Here is a 21,153-nt window from a genome sequence, read left to right as displayed (position 1 = left end):
TAATATAAGTTGATCAAGCAAAGATTCTCAATAAGAGATAAAAAAGTGTTAAGATATGAACAGATATTTTCTCATAGAAGAAATAGAGATAGGCATGAATCACACCTAAAAATGCACTACATCACTAATCAGGGAGATGCGAATCAAAACAACAATGAGTTATCATCTCATTACACAGAGGCTCACACACATAAAATAAATAGAACAAATTCTGGAGTGGATGCATGGAAAAGAGGACTCTGTTTCCCTGCTAGTGGGAATGTTGACTTGTCCAGCTTATTTGGAAAACAATATGAATATTCCTCAGAAAATGGAAAGTGGACTCTGAGGACTTCAAGGGAAACTTCTGTGCCTGACTGCCTGTGTTTCTGAATCCCTGAAGGTCTCCTCATTGGTCTAGGGAGCACACCCCCAAAAAACTGTCAACTAGAGGCAGCAGAAGAGCGCAGTCGCTTCGCAGCCGCACACTCTTTCTAACCAATGAACCCCACCACAACACGCAGGAAAACCCACACTACAAGCGTGTCAATGGGGAATCCTCGTAGGCAAACACGGTGCACAGAGAATGAAGATGAAAGCTCAGATGACCTAATAAATTCCAACCACCTGATTAACCTCTTGGATAAGGAACTTAAAATAGCAATATGGAAGATGTTTGAAGAACTCAAAGAAAGCATAGATTGATCTGAACAGAACACAAAGACAGAAATCAGAAAACTCCAAACTGAAATAACAGATTTGAAAAACATGGTAGCTCAACTAAAAACCTCAATGGATGGCCTCGCCAACAGGGTATCAGCAGCTAAGGAGAGAATTGGAGTACTGGAAGATGTGATGCAGAAAAACTCAACACAACAGAAGAAATTGGAAAAGAACCTTAAGACAAACGATCAGGCAATGGAAAATGTACTCAAGGAATGCGAACAAATGAAAATAGAAATCTTTGATAAACTCAACAGAAACAACATAAGAATCATTGGAGTCCCAGAGACCCAGGTAGGAGATCTCCAGGAAGAATCAACTGTCAAAACATCATCAAGAAGATACTCCCAGAGTTAAAGATTACATGCAATCAAATCCTGCATGCCCAAAGAGTGAGTACCAGCTAAAAGAGACCCAAAGAAAAACACCTCAAGACACATCCTTGTTACAATGACAAATCCCACAGAATGAGATAGAATACTGAAAGCAGCAAGATCAAAAGGGAAATTACATTCAAAGGAGCATCCCTAAGACTTACAGCAGACATGCCACAAGAAATTCTGAAGGCCAGAAGACAGTGGTGGGATATTGTGACAAGACTGAATGAAATAAATGCCTCACCGAGAATACTACACCCAGCCCAACTCACGTTCAGGTTTGAAGGAAGAATACATAGCTTTATGGATAAACAACAGCTTCATAAAAATAAAAAACATCTAATCCCATCAAAAAATGGGGAGAAGAAATGAACAGACACTTTGATAAAAAAAAATACAAATGGCTAAAAGGCACATGAAAAAATGCTCCTTGTCACTAATCATCAGGGAGATGCAAATCAAAACAATGATGAGATACCACTTCACACCACAGAGATTGCTGCACATCACAAAGAATGAGAACAATCAGTGCTGGCGGGGATGTGGAGAGAAAGAAATTCTTATCCATTGCTGGTGGGAATGCCATCTAGTCCAATCTCTATGGAAAGCGAAATGGAGATTCCTCCAATATCTGGAAATTGAGCTCCATTCGACCCAGCTATTCCATTCCTAGGGACAAAACTAAGAACACAAGAATACAATACAAAAATCCCTTCCTCACACCTATATTTATTGCAGCACTATTCACAATAGCAAGACTCTGGAAACAACCAAGATGCCCTTCAACAGACTAATGGCTAAAGAAACTATGGTACATATACACAATGGAATATTATGCAGCCATCAGGAGAGATGAAGTCATGAAATTTTCCTATACATGGATGTACATGGAATCTATCATGCTGAGTGAAATAAGTCAGAGGGAGAGAGAGATGCAGAATAGTCTCACTCATCTATGGGTTTTAAGAAAAATAAATGTCATTTTTGCAACAATCCTCAGAGACAATGAGAGGAGGGCTAGAACTTCCAGCTCACTTCATGAAGCTCATCACAAAGAGTGGTGAGTGCAGCTATAGAAATAACTACACAGAGAACTATCATAATCATGTGAATAAATGAGGGAACTGGAAAGTCTGTCTGGAGTACAGGTGGGGGTGGGGTGGGGTGGGATGGAGGGAGATTTTGGACATTGGTGGTGGGAATGTTGCACTGGTGAAGGGGGTGTTCTTTACATGACTGAAACCAAATCACAATCATATTTGTAATCAATATGTTTAAATAAAGAAAAAAAGAAAATGGAAAGTGAACTCTCATTTAATTCAGTAATATCACTTTTAGGGATATATCCTAGGAACACAAAAACTCTATAAAAAGTGACATATGCAGTCCTATGTTCATTACAACACTATTTACAATATGAGAATCTGGAAACCATCCACACACCTGAGAACAGATGAGTGGCTAAAAAAATTGGGATACATCTATGCAATGGAATACTATGCAACAGTTAGGAAAGATGAGGTTATGAAATTTGCTTATACCTGGATGAATATGGAGAGTATTATGCTGAGTGAAATGAGTCAAAATGATACTAATAAACATACAATAATTTTACTCATTTATAGAATGTAGGAAAAATAAAATATAATGTGGCAATAATATCTAGAGACAATACAGAGAAGAACCAGGAGAACCTGTACATTGTAGAAATCTTTCCACAAATAGAGAATCAGGACAGGACAAAGGAAGAGTCATTATAACAATGATAATTGGAACTGATCACTCAGGACAATAACTGGCCTTTGAATGGAGATAAAATTATATGTATGTTATCTGCTCATTAATAATAGTGCGAACCAGAGTGCCTAAAAATGAGGACAGAGAGAAAAAGTGAGAGGAGCAAAATGCCTGCCCTTGAGGCAGGCAGGGAGAAGGATGAGAGGTAAACAGGAGGCAGTGGTGGGAAACATTCATGGATGAAGGCTGACATACATTGTAAGACTGAAACTTGATTATGAACAACTTTGTAATCAGTATTTAAATAAAAAATAAAAATATAAAAGTTGCTTTTTACTATGGGTTTAGAGTTGTAATGAATACAAATGTAACTTATTATGCTTTAAAATATAAGCATTCAAGTGTAAGCAAGAGATGAAAAATAGGAATATAGTGAACTGAGAAGCTTCTGCACTAAACAGTGACTTTGTATATAAACTACCCATGGAATTCGAGAAATTATTCACTCAATAGCCATATTGATAATAATTTGATAATGGGCTAATATCTAGCATATACAAGGTACTGATAGAACTTAATACAATAAAGATATTTTAATCCCATCAAAATTGGGGAGAAGAAATTAACAAACATTTTTCCAAAGGAGAAATATAGATGGCTAAGAGGCACATAAAATGATTAATAAATAATCAGTGATATGCCATCAAAACAATAATAAGAAGTGATCTCATGCCACATAGACTTTGCCACACAAAGAACAAGAACAACCAATTCTGGCATGGATGTGGGGGGAAAAATGGACTCTCATTAACTGTTGGTGGTAATGCTGTCTAGACAAGCCATTATGGAAAACAACATGGGTATTCCTCAAAAAATGGAATATTGAGGTTCCTTATGATACAGAAATACCACTCTAGGGATATACCCTAGTAAAGCAAAAAAGAAATGCCAACATAAAAATGGCATCTGCATTCCTATGCTAATAGCAGCACTATTTACAATAACTTGAATCTGGTAGTAAACCACATGACAGACAACATATGAGTCAGGATAAAGCAGTGCTTCTCAAATAGTGGGACGCGCCCCCCAAGGGGTGTGTGAGAGGCTCCGTTAATGGGGGCGCGTTTGACCTCTGCAAATACTGTCATGTCTCTGTATGTCTCTGGAGCTGAGAGTTGCTTCAAACCCCACTTTGAAAAGCTGTGCATTGCAAAACGTGCTCATTGTAGCCATTAGTCCAGACATCACCTCAGATTAAAAAATCAGCTCAACTTATTTTATATATTTTTGTTTTGCAGGTTAAAGTTTTTTTTTTTAATAAAGATACTATTTACTGTCATGCAGGAGGTGCGAAAAATGTTTTTTTTCCTTCCTAGGGGGAAATGACAGAAAATAATTGAGTAGCACTGGGTTAAAGAAATGGTGGTATATCTTAAAAATAAATATTATTCAGCATTTAGAAAAAAGGATATTATGAAATTTGTTTATACATGGATGGACATGGAAAGTATGCTCAGAAAAATTAGTCAGAGTGAGAGAGATAAACATAGAATAATCTCATTCATCTGTGGGCTATAAGGGAAATAAGAGAGTGTGGGAATGATTTCCAGAGACAAGAGATGAGAATTAGGAAGACTAGTCCATGGTAAAAAGCTTGCCACAAGGAGTGTAGAGTATAGCTAGAGAAAGATCTACTATGAAAGGGACATACATGGCACCCCTTATTTAACAAAAACTGTGTCAGAAAAGATGAGAGAAATAAAGAGAGAGGGAGGAAGAGAAAGAGAAAAGGAGAATGAAATAAAATGCCTGCCACAGAAGCAGGCAGTGGAGGGTGGGTGAAAAGTAGAGGGCATAAGGGAGAGTAAGAGAGAAACTGATGCCATTGGTGGCAAGAAATAAACACTGGTAAAGATTGTATATTATATGACTGTAACTCAATCATGTCAAACTTTATATGTGGAAAAGCAAACTCTAGTATGAATAACCTAACAAGAATGATCTTTAAATTGAAAGAGATAAAAAATAAACATTACATTTTTCTTGAAAATTAAAGATTTTGATTAGAATATATTAAGCAAACAACATATAGTGCACCACTTTCCCCATATGCTTTATCATAATTTTAACAAAACTGGAATGATATATTTATACAGACTTTGAAAATTAACCAACATTGAAAATCATAACACAATTATCAGATTCATTAAATAATCATAAGAGATATACATGGAGATAAACGTTCTTGTCAATGATTGATAATGATTGAAGTATAAAAGTAAGAGTTCCAAATTGTATTTTCATATGCAAAATCTGGGCAGATAATTAAGGTGGTGAATTTATTTTGATATCTTCATTAATTTTATTTCATTTTAACAAGCATTATTATATATTATCTATTTATGTCATCTCTTAGATATTATCACATATACAAGGTTATTTACAGGTAATTAAATGGACTATTTCTAATACTTAACAATTAGAATATATTTTTCAATTCCAAAGTTTATTTATTTTTTTAACATTTTGGTTTTTGGGTCACACTTGGCAGTGCTCAGGGGTGACTCCTGGCTCTATGCTTAGAAATCGCTCCTGGCAGGCTCAGGGGACCATATGGGGTGCTGGGATTCTAACCACTGACCTTCTGCATGAAAGGCAAACGCTTTACCTTCATGCTATCTCTCCAGCCCCTGCAAAGTTTATATTTAGTTCTTCTAAAGCAAATTTAAATTTTCTTCTAATTTTTTTAGTATCTCTTAGTTTATTTTATTTTGTGTATGTTTTAGTTGTTTCTTTTTTTTACTCTTTAAGTGATAAGTTCAATTTACCCGATTTATTAATTTGTGTACATAGTTTCTTTAAGTCTTTCTAAAGTGTCAGATTTTTATCTATTTTATTGTCATTTACATAATCTTTTTTCACTCAATTACTTTCTCTATTGGATTTTGTTTTTGATTTTTTTAAATTTCTGCTCTTAAGCTTTCTATTTTACTTCTTCTTAAATGAGGCTTTTGTGTTGTTCCCTTTATAGATTATTAAAATAGAAACAATCTATTTGATGTTTCTTTAAAAATATAAGCACTCTACAGTATGAATTTCTTCAAAATTTCCTTTAAATATTTTGTAAAGCATACAGGTTATTAAAACTATGAATCAATATGGTTTGTGAACATAAATGCAAAAATTATCCATAAAAATTATTCACAAAATGCTAGCAAATCAAATCCAACAAGCAAAAATGTATTTTGTCTAGTATTCCAAGTAGAGTTTAAATGATGAAAATTGATTGCATAATGAAAGATTATTCAATTCACTCTAATACAAAGTGAATGAGGAAACCCCACAGAATACCCTCAGTATTCTCAGAAAAATTAAAATTAAAATCTCAGAAAGTATTTATAATTTGTATTGTTTTGGGGCCACCCAGGCAGTTCTCACAGAACCACATTATTTCAGGAGTCACAAGATGGCCTGATGCATACAAAATAGGTTCTCCAATACTTTCAGCTCTCTACGTTTTTACTCAGGTACTTTGTAGCAAATAGTTTACTTAATGAAGAATGAATAAAAAAGTTTCCTTTCTGAAGTCAGCAAAAAGAACAGGATCCAGGATGGCCTTTTTCTTTATTCCAACTAAGTTTTGTCCAAACAAGTATTAGGAGCACAATATGGGGATCAAACATAGACTAAATACTTTAACTTATGAAAATGAAAAATATATTATTTTCTAGGCAACGTTTTATATATTTCACTCCCCTAAATTAATTGTTATTTAATTTCAAGTATTCAAAAATTGTGGTTTTGTCTTTTTATTTTCTTAAATTTTTAATATTTCTTTATCTTTATTTTAACAATTTCTTTTTTAATATAATTTTTATTTTGATCATAGTGGTTTACATATTGTTGACAATAATATTATAGGTACATATTTACATAAAATCAGGGGGGTTCCCATCACAGATTTGTCCTCCCTACACCTCCATTTTCATCCTACCTAAAAATCCTCCTCCCTCACCCCTGGGGCTGCGAGAATATGTGGTCCCCTCTGTACCTAGCTTACTAATTAGTCGTCTTGGTCTTGGTGCCTCCCTTATTTCCCCCTTTAACTGGGAGACAGGACTAGATAGTTCAAGTTATGTGATTTTATTTGAAGAAGAGAAAAGTAATAAACTGGGGTAAAAGTCTAATACGCTGAAAATGGACTGAATCTTTCTAGAGGCTCTCATCGTCGGTTTGAGAGACGAAGGAGAAAATGAAGGTGAAACACCCCAACAGTACAAAAAGAAGTGTCAAATATCCATTGAGCACTCCAGTGATAAAGATAGGCACCACAAAAAAAGCCATGGTCTTGAGTTAAAAAAACATGGCAGAGCACATAAAGAAAGAAAAAATAATAAATAAAAAAATAAAAAATATAAATATAAACGGGGACAACAATTTCAATAATCACACCAAAACAAAGAAATCGACAAAAAGTAGATAGGTAAATAAAAATTAAAAAATAATAATAAATGAAGAAAAATATATAAAAATAAAAAATGTTTTGTGCCTTTTGCCTTTTTTTTTTCCCTCTTGCACTGGCACAGTAAATATTCGTGTCATTCGAAAAGGAATTCACTTCGCCTAAGCGCTATGGGGTTTCTCCATTCTTGGGGTATATTGTCATGGGATTAACTATAGACTCCATTCAGGTACATTTACTCTCCCAGTGGTGCTTTCGTGGTGTTTGGAAGACTTCTGCTCCATCCTGGGTGATGAAATAAGACCTCTGTATATAGAGATTTCAGTATCTGCATAGGTCCAGGAGTGGGACTTATGATGAAGTCTTTCTTTGTGGTTCTAGAAGTTCTGTTCCGTTGCAATTGTCTCTGCCAGACCTTTGGAACTGGGGATCATGGTTGTGGTGCAGGTCGTAGTTCAAACACTAGACTAGGGCTTTTTTATTGGTCTCAAGATATATTCAGTTCGATCATGGTTCTAGCAGCCAGTCATCTGTAAATTGCGATCTTGGCTTTTGGACCGACCAAAGGGTGACAGGTCTTCTGATTTTTTCTTATCATTAGCTGGTGAGGTAGGATAACCTGCTCTTAGGTCAAGTTGTTCCCATTTTCCTTGTTGTCAGGATATCATATTAGAGCTGGCATTTGTTGGTGGCCCAGCAGTATTAAGGCTGTCCCGGATGGGATTTGTTTCCTGTAGCTATTGTGAAGAACTGTGTAGATTCTATGTCTGGGATCCAGGGTTCAAGGCTGGACCAATGGTGTCTAATCACCTGAGGTCTAAGTTGGGTCCACGTGACATATTTTCAAGGTGGGAGATATCCCTGTATTGTAAACAAGTGTGAGTTTTTATCCCTAGTAGATAAGAGCTCTTTTTTATATGTAAGATTTCCCCTTTTTTTAGTGTGCCTTTGCAGGGAGAAATGGTGCTACTTTATATTGTCGGCGCATTTTGGAATGGACAGAGAAGAAACCAGAAACAGGTAACACATCCAAAAAAGATAAAAATAGGAATAAAAGTAGATGTGCTCACATATGTATATGTTCAATTTCCTTTTTTAAATAAATTTTTATTTAAGCTCCATGATTACAAGCATATTTGTAGTTGGGTTTCAGTCATCAACAGAATACCCCCCTTCACCAGTGCAACATTCCCACCACCTCTGTTATATTATGTTTGGATAATGATATTTTTCTAAATGATCCTTAATTAAAAAAAACACCTTGGTGCTAGAACAATAGTACTATGGTTGGTCTTTTGTTTTGCACCCATCTGACCTAAGTTCAATCCCCCATATCCATATGGCTCACAGAACCTGCTAGAAATGATACCTGAGCACAGACCCAGTAGTAAGTCAAGAGCAGTGCTGTGTATGGCCCCAAAACCAGAAAAGCAAGAGCTTTAGCAGCATTTTGCAACATTATTGGTACCTAATTTTTGGTACCAATATAATCCCACTTCAAAAAGGCTGCTTTATGAAGCAGTAACATTATATACAGTCATACAATTATAAAAACCAATTATCATAATATGCTCTTCCATAGAAACAAATAAATGCATAAAAATCAGAGCAAAGAGGTGAATGGAGAGAGAGGGAGAGTGATAGAGAAAGAACAAGAGGAAGTGAGAGAGCACAAGAGAATCTTGCAGTGAGAGAATCTCATGACATATTTGTCTGTACCACCTTAAATAAATCAAAAATTTTAGAAGTATGTATTTAGAAATACAAAAGGATTGAGTTAATAGAGCGACTTAAGATAGCATCCATGTTTCTGGATTGAGAAGCTGAAAATTCACTGTAACTAAAAATGTAGCTAAGGCAGTTATAACTGGTAAAATGAGACATTTTTTTTTGGCTCTTTTGATCTAAACTTGAGGATCTTGAGATGTTACCACTTAGGGACCAAAACTGAATAAATCAGAAATTACTTATAACTGCATTGATAACTGCATTGATTAGAATTTGGTGTTAAAATATTGGGAATTGTATAATTACACATTGTGGGTAAATTGAGAAGGCAAAGGTGATCAGATCAGAATATTTCATAACGACTAAATTTCCCTGAAGATTTAAAAGATATTCCAAGAAAATATCAGAATAATTTAGAAATACAGTGCTTACTGAAATCCAGGGTGGAGGGGATTATTTAGAAAAATAGCAAAATGTAATACAATTTTGTTAATGAAGTGACTTATAACACTGAAATACTTGATATATATAATAGATATATCTGATGTATAGCTGCTTGAAGGGTATGAATTGTGGTTTGTATTGGGATTTTGAATTATATGGCATTTAGATTTCTACTATGAGAAGTTATATTTCTGTATAATTTTCCATTATATGTGAATAAATATAGCTAGATAGCTATATAAGAGTATAGATATGAATATAAGTATGGATATAGATTTAGCTGAATATACCCCAGGGTCCCAAACTCTCTGCTATTATTTTTAGTATTGACTAGAGATGAAAAATTCATCCTAAAATAAGTTTTCTCTCTTCAATTTTTACCAATTTTTAAATTGTTAGGCAGGCATGGTAGGTTGGATAGTTATAATAAAATACACCTCTTTGTCAAACTTTGTAATAATATTGAACGGCTGGAGAGCTACTATGTTACTTTAAATTGCTTGTGGGCCAATTCATTGCTTTCAATGTACCAAAATATTTGAAGAATAATTGGAAGAATCAAGAATTCTCACAAGTTTAACTTATGATATTATTTACCTATTTGCATAACACGTTCTAAAATCTGCCTTAACAACAATCGGATTTCTCTACAAAATAAATTTCTACTTTTTTGATTCATGACATTTATATTCTCTGTCTCTAAACATCTTAAATGCTGAGTATGCTCATTAGATCTAGCTCTGTGGTTTACAAAATGAGACTGAAACCAACTAGAAAGGGATTAAAAACACTGTGATAAAAACATTACTCCATGTTAATATACTTATTATTAATTATTATTATTATTATCATCATTATTTTGGGTTACTAATAATGCTCAGGGATGAATCCTGGCTCTAAGCTCAGGCACCACTACTACAGCCAACGCTGGGTCTGGAGGGGATAGATCAATGGATTCCAAGATATAACTCAGAATAGCTGTCTGCAGTTTAATTTTCCGGTTAACTGCCATTATTTAGGCTCTTTATTTTGCTTTTGTTTTCATTATAATTCAGTTTAATCATTTTACTGTTGAGTATTATCTTGCTGTTTTGAGGCCACACCATGAGGTTCTCAGGGATTATTGCTGGATTTGCACTCAAGGATGACTCTTAGTAGTCTCTGAGAACCATTCTGGGTGCGTAAGGTTGAACAAGGATTAGCTGTGTGCAAGACAAGTGCTTGGCCTGCTGTATGCTCAGGCCCCAGTTGAACTCTTTTTTTGTTTTGTTTAGTTTTGATTTTTAATTTTTTATAAGTCTTCATTTAAGCACCTTAATTATAAGCATGATTGTACTTGAGTTTCAGTCATAAAGAGAAGACCCCCCTTCACCAGTGCAACATTTTCCCCACCAATGCTCCATCCCGGCCAACCCTTGCCTGTATTCGAGAGAGGCATTGTACTTCTCTCACTCATTAAGATTGCCATAATAGTTGTTAGTGTAGTTATTTTCCTAAATGCATTCAGCACTCTTTGTGATAATCTTCATAGTAAGAGCCTGTCCTTCTGGCACTCATCTCTTTTGTCTCTAGGCATTATTACAATAATGTTCTTAATTTTTCTTAAAACCCACAGATGATTGAGACTATTCTGTGTCTATCTCTTTCCCTCTGACTTATTTCATTCAGCATAATAGATTCCATGTACATCCACATATAGGAAAATTTCATGACTTCATCACTCCTAACTGCTGCATAATATTCCATTGTGTATATGTACCATGTTTCTTTAGCCATTCATCTGTTGAAGGGCATCCTGGTTGTTTCCAGAGTCTGGCTATTGTAAATAGCACTGCAATAAATATAAGTGTGAAGAAGGAATTTTTGAATTGTATTTTTGTGTTCCTAGGGTATACCCTGAGAAGTGGTATAGTGGAATCATATGGGAACTCCATTTCCAATTTTTTAAGGAATCTCCATATTGCTTTCCATAAAGACTAGACTAGACAGAATTCCCACCAGCATTAATTGTTCTTATTCTTTGTGATGTGTGCCAGTCTCTGTGGTGTGAGATGGTATCTCATCATTGGTTTGATTTGCATCTCCCTGATGATTATAGATTTGGGGCATTTTTAATATATCTTTGGCCATTTGTATTTCTTCTTTGAGGAAGTGTCTGTTCATTTTTCTCCCCATTTTTTGATGAGCTTAGATTTTTTTCTTGTTAAGTTCTGTCAATACCTGGTATATTTTTGATATTAGCCTCTTATTTGATGAATATTGGGTGAATAGTTTCTACCATTCTGTGGGTGGTTTTTGTATCCTAGGCACTATTTCCTTTGAGGTGCAGAAGCTTCTCAGCTTAATATATTCCCATTGTTTATATCTGCTTCCACTTGTTTGTAGATGCTGTTTCTTCCTTGAAGATGCCTTTAGTCTCAATGTCATGGAATGTTTTACCTTAGTATTGTTCTATATACCTTATGCTTTCAGACCTGATGTCAAGATCTTTTATCCATTTGGATTTACCTTTGTGCATGGTGTTAGATGGGGGAGGGTCTGAGTTAGCTCTTTTGCAAGAGGCTAACCAGTTGTGCCAACACCATTTGTTGAAGAGGCTTTCCTTGCTTCATTTTGGATTTTTGGCCTTTTTATCAAAGATTAATTGATGCTATGTCTAAGAAACAATCTCTGAATACTCAAGTCTATTCCACTGATCTGAATAGCTGCTGTTATTCCAATACCAAGCTGTTTTAGCAGTTTTAATTACTATTATTTAGTAATACAATTTAAAAATTGGAAAAGTAAAGCCTCCCATATTTCTTTTTTCCAAGGATTGCTTTAGCTATTCATTGGTGCTTATTGTTCCAAATGAATTTCAGGAGTGTTTGATCCACTTCTATAATAAATGTTATGGGCATCTTTAGAGGAATTGCATTAAATATGTATAATGCTTTGGGGAGTATTACCATTTTTGTTTGTTTTTTGTTTTTGTTTTTGGGTCACACCTGGCAGCACTCAGGAGTCACTCCTGGCTCCAGGCTCAGAAATCGCTCCTGGCAGGGTTGGGGCACCATATGGGATGCCAGGATTCGAACCACTGACCTGCACACAAGGCAAACACCTTACATCTATATCTCTCTGGCTCCCGAGTACTACCATTTTAATGATATTAATCCTACAATCTTTCTGTTCTACATCTAAGTAAGTGGAAGGTTTTTTTTACATTAATTATTCAGAATGGAAAGATCTAGCCAAGTTTATTCTGTGTACCTATAGCCAGTTCCACCTTGTAACTGCCATAAATCCCAAATTACTCTTGGTTTATTTTTTTCTCTCAATGCTACTTTTAATCACTTTGGATGTATGCAATCTTATTTCTAGAAAAGAAGTGTGTGAGTAATAAGCCTTTTTATACCTTTATTTCTTGTATCATCTGCTTTAATATCCAAAACAAAAATTATAAATGCTAAGGTTTCCTATAGTTAACAATTTGGTAGATTTTTATTATTGTTTTATTATTATTATTATTATTATTATTATTATTTAGTTTTAGGGTCACATCTAGCTGTGATCAGGATTACTAAAGCTCTGTGTTCAGGGATCACTCTTGGCAGTGCTCAGAAGATTATGTGTGGTGCCAAGAATATCACAGGTAAGCTAGGTGTAAGATAAAGACCTTACCCACTATACTATTTTTTAATACCTAACTAATTATTGTGTATGTATGTGTGTGTACATGTGTCCATGTGTTTTGCTGGAGCTCAAACCTAGAACCTCAATCAGTCACTGAAACGGGTACTCAATAACATGCTCAGTGCTCTACTTGGCTGATGTTATAATACAGATTTCATTTAATAACAACACTTAAGCTCTATTCTTTTTAGAATATTTTATATTGAGTGATTTTCTTTCAGATAAATTCCCAGAGTTTTTTAGGCTCTTTGCCTTTTCAAATCTAATCTCATCACTTTCCCTTCACTATTTCTCATTGGTAACCTTAAAGATACAATTACTTGTTGAAGTTAATAAATTAAATTCTTCAATGTAGAGATAGGTAAAACAAATTATTGAAAAACACACATTACCCTGGAATCTGATAATTTCAAAGTTTTATCAGCTAATTAAATAAAATACTGTTCACTTTGTGTAGAAATTTATAAAATGTTGAATAGGTGCTGAATGGATGAAGACATTTTCTTTTGCAAGTACATACATGTAAAAGCCTCTTGGAAATTGGCTATATTTTCATAAATATCCTAGATTATTTTGCATCACAGTCCTGAATAAAATATTAGACCAGCTTTTTTTTTAGTATTTGGGCCACACCCAATGATGCTCAGGAGCTACTCTTGGCTATGTGCTCAGAAATTGCTAATGAATCGGGGGACCATATGGGGACATTGGGGAATCGAACCACTGTCTGTCCTAGCTTAGCATGTGCAAGGCAGATGCCCTACTGCTTGTGCCACTGCTCTGGCCCTTCAGACCAGATTTGAATAATCTGGGTACCAGCAATCTAATCCGGTATTGAATAGGATTTGAATATTCAATCCGTTATTGATACTGGATTTAATCAGTATCCAGATTGAATCGGCTCCATGCAATGTGTCCTACTATAAATTAATGAAAAGCTAGGTTTGAACCATGCAAGGTTGAACTCCTCAACATTAAACCGAATGTACATCATCTATTATTTGTGGCTCAAGATTGTTTAGAATAGAAAGATTTTCATTTCCCTCTTCTCTACTCATAATTTTCTAAATTATCATTAAAAAATTTCAAATATATTTTGGAGTACACTCAGTAATGCTGAGATTTTTTTATGTTGTGTTACTATTATAAATCTTACTTCACTGTAAATGATAAAACTAAATGTATAATTAAAACTATTTTACCTATTAAACAAAAGGATATTGCTATAATTTGAAGTCTTTATTTAGTCACTTAATATAAAATGAGATAAATCACAACATTTTTGCATTTATTAAGTAGTAATATGAAAAAAAAACCCTTTTAAAATAAATATCCTTTTTATTTCCTACGCTAGGAAATAAAATTTTGTTTGTTGTGGGGGCCACACCCAAGCAGGGCTTACTACTATATCTTGCTCAGGGATCACTCCTAGTGAGCTTTTAGGAACAGATGGGGTGCTCAAGATCGAACTCAGGTCTGCCATGTGCAAAGCAAATGTCTGTCTTTATATAATACTTACCCTCCTATAGGAAATAATTCTTATTTTAAAGGACATTTAAGAGTAAAAGACATAGAGAGCCCTTCAGTATTCTTATCCATCCCACAGTCAGTTAATTTTCTCAAATTCCCAGGTTTTTTAAGGCTCTTTGCCTTTTCAAATCTAATTTGCATGTTGGTTTCAAAGACTACCTTGCCTTTTTGAATCTACCTTCTTAATATGAGTACACAAAAAGGGGCAGGACACAAGTACACTTTATGGTACTAGAGATCATCCCCTGTGTAATCAGACTTGTTTAATAATGTATTCTCAAAAGTAAGATAAATTACTTTGCCTGGAGTATGTCTTTAATTTGTATATGTCTATTCTGGAGATCTTATTACTTATTTCAAAGAGCTAGGTAAATTGTCTCCATGTATGCTAATGAACTAGCTATTTGAAATGATTACTTCTTTACAATCAGTGCTATTAGATCCCTCAGGATTTGAACAACTCTTACTGGATAAGAGTGGCTTTATCCTATTTCTGTGTAGAAATTTTGGAAATTATTAAGTAGCGATTGCGAGGGTGGAAGTAATTTTTCTTTTCAAAGCATATTGTTTTGAGAAATGTAATAAGACCATTTATAACCATTCATTTTTCAATTATTTTTAAGAAAGCAAATACAAAAAATGGAAACAATCCAAGTACTATCAATGTATTTTAAAGGGATTAATAAACAAATCAATGCAATGTCCTCTTAAGGTTTTTTCTTATTGTTGCACTACCACATTTAGCTGTGCTCAGGACTTACAGCTTATGGCTCTGTGTTTAGTAATCACTCCAGGAAGGGGGAACTTAATAGTATGGGGATTGAATTAATCTCATCTGCATGCAAGGTAAGCACCACCCCTCTTTCTTACTGCTTCTTCCCTGCTTTTCTTTATTTTTATGTGACAGTAACTTAATGTAACTTAGGTTTTGTTGTTGTTGTTGTTGTTTGTTTTTGGTTTTTGGTATTTGGTTGTTGTGCCAAACCCTGTGATGAGCAGAAGTTACTCCTGGCTATGCACTCAGAAATCGCTCCAAGCTTGGGGGACATTATGGGACACCAGGGGTCCATCCTAGGTCAGCCTCATGCAAGGGTAAACGCCCTACTACTGCACCACCATTCCGGGCTCCTAAAATTTGTTTTTACATGTCTATTTTGTACCTAGTCTTATAAATGATTTATAATATGTGGTGTGCATTGTTGAGAGGCATATTTGAGTACTGGAAATCTGAAAGAATTGTATAAAATATTTAACTATTTAAACTATGATTTCAACATTATTTTGTATGAAATTCACAAATAATTGATAGTCTTTTTTAATGTATTGTTTAAGCTAAAATTCTGGCTTCTGAAACTTATACAGAATTCTCTTTTCTAAAGTTGCTCTTTAGTTGTTCTGTTCATTTGGTTCTTAATCGGGTGGTACCATTTAATAGATCTCTTTTATGATTCAGATAGACTTACATAGTTTATTCTTTATTGCTATTTTTCATTATTTACTATCTATTTACTTTGCATTATCTGTTACTTTATCTATTATCTATTATATTGTCTATTTTCTTTACATTCATTCCTATCTAAAAGTTAAACTTGTTGGAACAGACTATACCACTGATAGTATGCTGAAGTGAAAAATGATTGCAGGGATTCCTTTCTTAGACTATTTCTATTTTTTGGAGAGTTCCTATGGCCATTCAAAGGTTCAATATAAAGGAATTTAAAGTTACAAACACCATTAGACAATAAGGCAAAGTTTATATTAGAGAAAAAAAGTAAAAATTAAAATAAAAATTAAAACAAGTTTTCAAAATTTAGACAGAGAAAAAGGGCTCAGCAGCCTTGGTTGAAATTCAAATTGGACTTAAAATTAGTTAAACCATAATATTAATCTATTTTCTACCTGATGGGTGTTCCATCACCTTATGTGATATCAGGGATGAAACCTGGTGACTGTGTATAAAACAACTGCCTTCTTTCTGTTTTTTTCTCTTTCTCTCTCTGGCACAGAAATTTAGTCAGTTTGAGGTATAGTTCCATTTATATGAGAAGTGTTTCCAAGAGTTATTTTCTAGGTCAGAGCATTTGCTAAAATTTCATGTTTGCCTGGTCATACATAGTCTGATCTACAATCAGCCATGCCACAGGTAAGTATGTGATTTATCATTGTGGTGGTGATAAAAGTCCTGACAATGTGCCAGTGGTTTTTAGGTGTGTCTGATTTTGGCCAGGTGTGTTTACCTTCTCAATTCTAGTTTTTGCAGCAGTGTTTCAGGATGTAATAAGTGGGGGACCCAGTAAGACTCTTCCTGGAAGAGTCATGGTAATTCTGAAAGCAAATTCCAGGATGTGATAAGTGGGGGCCCCAATTATGCTCTTCCTGAAAAAATGCATGGGTAATTCTGAAGATGCAAAGTCCTGAAAGAAAATAAAAGTGAGATTGGAATTAAATCCATCAAGAATGGTCACATCTGGTAGATTTGTCAACACACTAATTATACCTAATATTAATCATCTTCATCAGGCTCAATTAACTACAACAACTGTGTAATTGCTCATATGACAACAATTGCAAAAGAAAAAATGTCAATTGACAATGAAAAACAACCAAAAATGTACCCAATCTTTGTTCTATCACATCTAACTCCCTGAGGAGCAGACATCAGAATCAAGTTGGTAACTGCAAAGAATGAGTGCACTATCCCCCAGTCCTGTTATTAGGTTTGAATAGGTGCAGGAAAGAAAAAAATAATTTTAATTAGAATGCAATATGATTTTCAGGGACTGGAATTTCTTTTGTTAACAAAGGTATAATGATAAAATTGGATCAATATGTTACTTAAATGATCAATTGCTCATAAAAAGTTTTAGAAAATTAAAATGAATCTGCTTTTAGAACATAACACATACATAAGTGAAATATATTCATACATTCTGTTATATTTGATCCTAAGCTCTTTTTTCAGTTTTCTTTTTATCTCTATTGATTGACATGTGATACTTACCAGTATGGCTCCTTTTCACTTATACTAATTATTTTATTTGAAATTAATTTATTTTTTATTCTTATTTTTTTGTGATAATGTCATCTAGTCTAGCTTTTCTGGAAAAATATTAATTTTTTTTAAAAAATTGAAAATTGAGATCCATATGATCCCAGCATTATCATTCCTAGGTATTTACCCTAAAATACGAAACATATAAAACAAAGATGTCTTCTGCACACCTATATTCATTGCAGTGCTATTTACAATAGCCAAAATCTGGAAACAATTTAGATGATCAACAACAGATGAATGGCTAAAGAAATGATAGTACATATACACAATGGAATACTATGCAGGCTGCCATGAAAAATGGAGTCATGAAATTTTTCCCTAAACATGGATGTGGATGGAATAATATGCTGAGTAAAATGAATCAGAGGGAGAGAGATAGACACAGAATATTCTCACTCATCTGTGGGATTTAAGAAAAATAAAAGATAATATGGTAATAATACTCAGATCCAATAGAGATGACATTTGAAAAGATAAGCCCATGATATGAAGCTTACCCAAAGACCTAATGAGTGAAGTTAGAGAAAAATAACTACACCAACAATTATCATGACGAATGGTAGTGAGTGGAGAAAATAGAATGGCCTGACTCAAAAACAGGGCAGGGTGTGGTAAAGAGGAAATTGGGAGCATAGATGGCAGGAAGCTTACAATGTAAAGGGGAATTTTACTATTTTATGACTGAATCACAACTTGCAAGACATGTTTGTAATTCATGCTACTTAATAAAGATATTAATAAATATTATATTGAAATTTATGATCAGTTTAATTAACTGGACTTTAGGTGACTGTTTTAAAATACATTTTATTATAATAAACAAGTCCTAATGAAAATTGTAGCCTTATTGTGTGATATAATATGTGTATTAACATATGTGTTAACTATTAATTCTTGCAACTAATAAATATATTTTAAGGCCAGAGGTTTTAAGGTATAGATCCATATCAGAAATATGACCTCTAATATTTTTTTGGAATTACAAATTTGGTCTCACACCTGCCAAAAATATGCAAAGCTCAAATTGTGAGAGTGGGGGGAATACAGCAACTTTAATTTTTTAGCCCTCTAGGTAAAGCATGTTCATATAGATGGGATCACTGTTTCAAGTATTTGTCTACTACATCCTTTATATTATTTTAATTTATTTTCTATTTTATGTTCATTATTGATGAATAAAGCTAGTATATATTTTAGAAAAAGCCTTAGATTATACTGTAATAAGCATAAACAAATCTTAGTCTACAGAAAATAACAGGGCTTATTTATTTTTTCATGCTATATCCTCAGGAGTAGAGGCAGGAACCTCTAAAAATAGCTACAAGAGTGATTGAACATCCCATGCCTCACAACACTTCTTTTATTGTTGGCTGTCTTATTATAACTAAAAGTCAAAAACACCAATAACTTTCCACAAAGGAAAGAGAACAAGAGACTCAAACGTAAAGTAGTAGTTCGTATGTGGGTAAGATTTTCAGTGCAAATAATGTATCTGGCTTTCTACTTTACATAAAGCCAAAAAAAAAAAAAAGACCTTCTGTTCAACACGAATGTCTACAGTAATCCAAGTACTATTATGCTTCCAAGTCTTGTTTAATCATAAAATTATCACCAGAAAAATATGATGCTGAAAAAGAAATGTTTATGATATATTTAAAACTTTGAGCTCTGAAATTCACATTATACATGTTTTTCATTTTATAGCATGCACTTTTTTTAGTTTGTTATTTGGGTCACACCCAGCAGCATTCAGGGGTTACTCCTGGCTCCACACTCAGAAATTGCACCTTGCAGGCTTGGGGACCATATGGGATGCCGGGATTTGAACCAATGACCTTCTGCATAAAAGTCGAACGCTTTACCTCCATGTATAGATTGCATGCACTTTCATAGAAATACTACTACAGAATTATTAGTTACTAGTGGATTTTAGCATATCTCTTCTAATATAAATAAAATGATTAGAGTCTCATCATCTATTGGATATTCTGACAATTCATGTCACTGGGTATTATATCTACAATAGCAGAAAGCTCCCTTATCAATAGAAGTTCTGCCTATGCTTACTAGGTGCACGTTTTTTTATCTAAAATTTTGCTTGGTTCAAAAAATTTCATCTTTTTCCAAGAAATATTAATATAAGGGGAAGTGATGGATGAAGCTACCAATATCAAGGATAAATAATATAAAAATGAAAGAACACCAAAACTGCAATTGTTTTCTTTTAATATTTTTATATAAGCATCATGATTACAAACATGATTGTAGCTGGGTTTCAGGCATAAAAAAACACCTCCTTTTACCAGTGCAACATTCCAACCGCCAATGCTCACCTTCTCCCTCCTCCCTCAATCTCTGCCTATATTCTACACTGACATTATATTTCTCTCACTCCACACTACTGAGGAGAGAGTACTGTGGACTTATATTTTCTTAATAAGTTCTTGGATTCTTTGTCTTTGTGGCCTTTAAAAACTTATTTTCCAGATATATATACACAAACCATTTATCTGCCAGATATAGAACAATCAAAGCTCTGCATTGAAGTCAAAACTTTTTTAGAATCAACAGACTGAAATTATAAGAATAGCCATTAAGGGGTTTTCTCAGTCTTTATTGTATAATATATGAAACATTTCATAGTTTACATGACATTTCTTAATGCTAAATGGAGTTGTTAAGAAATGGTGAAAAAAGACTGAGTAGGATTTCAAGTGGCATTTTCCCAAGAGAGCAAAGTTTTTACTTTATCCAGGTATAAAAATTGTATCTGCAATAGCAGCTGAGAAAACTAAATGTGAGAACAAAATAATTTTGGCCTGAACCACAAAGTAATAACTGAAGACTTGCATGGGTTTACCTGCACACAAAATCTTGAAAAACGTGTAACTTAAGATGTGTGAAGAAATGTTTGGAAATGGGAGAAACTCTAACTTAAATACCAGATCCACTTTGTCCAGATCCACAAAACATTACATAATTGAGGAAGGTGACTTTAAAATTAAAGAGCAAAATTTTTATGACCTAGATGTAGCTTTCCTTCAGGAATTGCATTGTCTTCAAACATAAAAGAACAAGCAGGGTCTTCAGTTTTAAGGTACATATATGTATCAGAAAACAGTTCTGTGTACAGGAAAACTATTGAGATTTGCATTTTCAAAAGAGACAGAGGGCCCTTGCTAAATATGAGTTTTAAGAGTTCATTGGAGAGCATGAATAAGTTCCTACTTCCCTGGCAACTTGTATGGTAAGAATGACCACCAGGGAAGCCCTTTCTGTAGTGTTTAAAAACAGAAAGGTCACAGTCACATTAAGTGGAATTTATATAGATCAAACTTTGGAAGCTGCAACTGGATTAAGCCACTTTGTGTAACTGTAAAGCCTTCTGAGTAGTCAGTAAGAAGATGGGAGGGAATTTAGTTGCAGGAATCTATTTAGAAGAA

The sequence above is a fragment of the Suncus etruscus genome, chromosome 12 (assembly GCF_024139225.1).
Source record: "Suncus etruscus isolate mSunEtr1 chromosome 12, mSunEtr1.pri.cur, whole genome shotgun sequence".
NCBI classification, from domain to species: domain Eukaryota; kingdom Metazoa; phylum Chordata; class Mammalia; order Eulipotyphla; family Soricidae; genus Suncus; species Suncus etruscus.
Note: the sequence above shows the minus strand (reverse complement) of the source record.